This window comes from Neomonachus schauinslandi, chromosome 3 (genome assembly GCF_002201575.2).
Source record: "Neomonachus schauinslandi chromosome 3, ASM220157v2, whole genome shotgun sequence".
NCBI classification, from domain to species: Eukaryota; Metazoa; Chordata; class Mammalia; order Carnivora; family Phocidae; genus Neomonachus; species Neomonachus schauinslandi.
This window is the reverse complement of record NC_058405.1, coordinates 163,893,065-163,896,798: the sequence shown is the minus strand read 5'-3', so window position 1 is coordinate 163,896,798 and position 3,734 is coordinate 163,893,065.

Genomic DNA, 3,734 nt, shown 5'->3' with positions numbered 1-3,734 from the left:
CCACTTACTGGCCCCAAAGTTCAGGGAAAGTAGAGTGAATGAATCGCACCCTCAAGGGAATCGTAACAAAGTTTTGTCAGGAGACTAAATTCCCATGACCGGATCTGCTACCCCTAGCTCCCCTGCATGCTAACTGCAGCTCGGGACATCAGGTTTCTCCCCATTCAAATTAATATGTGGATGGCCTCCCCCGTGCTTGGGAAGCCTTCCAGGAAACTTGCATCAGTTTGGAAATAAAGGGACAAAGGAGCAGCTTCAGGTCCTGGGGGCCACCCTAAATAAATTACAAAAGTATACCATCGAGAGGTCCCCAGTCTCCTTAGGGTCTCAGGTACACTCCTTCCAGACAGGGGACTCTGTTTGGGTCAAAGACTGGAAGAAAGACCCCCTCAAACTGCAGTGGACAAGGACCCACACTGTTGTTCTAACCGCCCCTACTGCCCTCAAGGTCTCAGGTGTCCCTCCATGGGTCCACCACTCCAGAGTGAAGAAAGCTCATCATTCGGATGAGAAGCCATGCCAGTGGAGAGTCCAGCCAGACTTCACAAACCCACTCTGGCTTCACCTTCGATGAGACCCCACCAACTGATGAACACCTGCTCGTGTTCCCTGCCTCTCATTGGTGTGATTTCCCTCATCTTGGTAGTCGGACTCTGCACTGTTGCCCCTCCTGACTGGACTTTCCCCTAGATGCTTACTATTGTCATTGCTTATTGGGTGTCCCTAGGGTGTATTACTGCACTTACTTGTCCACAGGTTTCATTTGCTGACAGGTTAGCCACAATGGCTCCTTCTACCTAAGGTCATAGATCCCACTTTTACTGGCCCTCTGCTGTCTACTCCTGAGCGCATTTCACCATGGTTTTCCTGGCCCCAGTCAGTCCTGGTCTTCTGCTACCTGGTGTGCTGTTCCTCCGCCCTGCCTCTAGCTTGCCTGGCCAGGGAAGGGGGGCAAACTCTCGTATCACCATTACTGGCAAATGGACTTCCCAGCTTATCCCCCTCAATCCCTCATCAGCACCCCCACTGATTTCTTCCACCTGGGATGGGCACACACCAAAGGTTAACCTCCATTTTGATGGATGCCAGCTTCTTGATACCTCCTGGGAACCTCATAGACGGTGTTCCTACAATGGCCCTCACTCTGGTTACTGGCTGGTAGATATCTACATCTGTGGGGGCCCTATGCCTCAACAGCCAAACACCTGCCCTCAGTTCTGCTCGCAAGCCTGGGGATGTGAGTCCTATCACTGGCCACAGTTAGGTCTGTGTGCCTAACAACACTTTTCTGGCTTGTGATCAAGGTGTATACATCTGCATCACCCCAGACCATCAATCATGCACACTTGTTAATCTTTTACCCAATCTTTCAGTCCTCCCCGGGAGCAATGCCCCACTCATATGGAGACCTCCTAGCTGCCCTCAATGCTCCCCCATGGCCATCCCTCTTATTGTGAGCCTGCTGGCTGCATCAGGTATTGCCCTCGGCGCCACTGGCGTCAGGATGTCTCAGGTTCAGTACCAGGGGTTAACTCAACAACTCATGGTGGATTTTTCTGCCCTCACTCAGTCGGCCCTGAGGGGGGCTCTCCCTCTTCTTACAGAACGAATGTTGTTTCTATGCTAATGAGTCGGGGGTGGTCCAAGAAATTCTAACCCAGTTACAGGAATGAGTACATTGCCGGTGGGAAACACTCCAGTGGACAACTTGGTGGGATACCCTCTCACAACGGTTCCCTTGGTTTGCCCCCTTCGTCGGCCCCCTCTTATTGCTTCTCCTCATAATAGCATTTGGTCCTTGTATTCTTAATGCCCTTACTAGGTTTATCACTATTCAAATTGCTAAAATCAGGCTCCAGTTACTCCTTACTATTGCCCCTTAGAAGATGAAAATGATGCCCTCTAAACTAGGTGTTTAAAGGGCCATCAAAGGAGGGGAATGATAAGGAAAATCTGTGTCCTAAGATGGCCGACTGAGCCAGCGAGAGAGTCCCAGTCCTTGCCCCAGGGCTCTTCCGGGTTCTTCTCCCTGCTCTGCTTCCCACTCACACCAATCCAGGTTCTTCTCCCTGCCCCCTTCGCACATGCACCAAAAGTGCCAAGTATGCAGAAGTAGAAGTGTATAAATTGCCCCCTTTGTTTGTGCTCAGGGCTCAGACCTTTGGAGATCACTCTCCTCTGAGCCTGCTGGCGTGCCTCTTGGTTCTTCCATTGGGCAATCTAGTCCAGGTTCTGTAACAAGGTGATGGAGGTGTTAATTAATCTTATTGTGCTAATCATTTCATAATATATACATGTATCAAATCATCACATTGTACACTTTAAACTTACACAATGTTATATGTCAATTATCTCAATAAAGCTGGAAAGAGAAAAAGAGAGACACACCCTAAGGGATCTCCTGCGTGCCAGACATACTCCTTACCTCCATTGTGGTGTAGTCCAATTTTCCTTTGGTAGTAAGGATCATTTATCCCAGCCAGAACATTAACTCTCTTCTTTGCCGATTGATCCAGAGGCATGAGTAGTTTAAAGTGGCTGGAAAGCAATCTTAACTTCCAGTTTAATGGAATCACCAGTATGTCTCCTGATGGAAGTATTCCTCCCTTTGGAACTAAGACCTCTAGGCAAGCAGACAATAAGGTCATAGGAACAGGAAGCAAAATTTTGCCAGTAGGTTACTATGGGTAATGGTGACTGGTGTCACTCCTATTTCCACCACTTGTTTCCTGGACCCATGATTTCTGGCTTTGGGAGAAATAGCACCGTATATTAAATGCTGATTCAGAGCATATACAGCCTTCTGCAGAACCTTGCCCCAGGTTGGCACTGTAACAAACTCTTCATAAGGCCATTCCACCATTCTGTCAAACCAACTGCTTCAGGATGGTGGGGAACATTGTAAGATCAATGAATTCCATGAGCATAGGCCATTGCCACACTTCTTCTGCTGTGAAGTGATTTCCTCAATCCAAAGCAATGCTGTGCAGAATACCATGCCAGTGGGTAGGCATTCTGTAAGTCCACAGATGGTAGTTTTGGCAGAAGCACTGCATACAGGAAGGCAAATCCATATCCAGAATAAGTTTCCATTCCAGAAAGATCATGGGCATTTGGGCCACATTCTTCATGTAGCTTACTAGTGCTTTTGGGGCCTGCTCAGGCCGAATCACATATATACTACTTTCATTTGGTGATGGAGTATTGCTGTGCAAATCCAACTTTATGGCATGGTAGGAGATAATACCCAGTTCATGATGGGTAGTTCAGTGTACAAGTTAATTTAGTTTCCCGTGGTTAAGTCTTCAGTCTCTACTAAGGCTCAGTAGCATGTCAAGAGTTGTCTCAAAAGGGGAGTAGTTACCTGCAGAGGATGACAGGACTATGCTCCAAAATCTTAAGGGTCTGTGCTGCAATTTGCCTTTAGGGGCACAACAAAGACTCCAAATAGCATCCCTATCTGCCTGTGGTACCTCTAGAACCATTGGATATACAGCCACCTGGAGCTATTGCAGAGTCTTACCTTGTTCTGGGCCCCACTCAGAACTAGCAACTTTTTGAGCCACTCAGTAAATGGACCAGAGTAGCATACGTAAGGGAGGAATACCTTGCCTCCAAAATCCAAAACAGTCAACTGGGTGTTGTGCCTCTTTTCTGGTTAAAGAAGAGGCTGACAACATATCCTTCACCCTAAAGGAATAACAAGTACACACCCCATATCACTGGACCCCTGG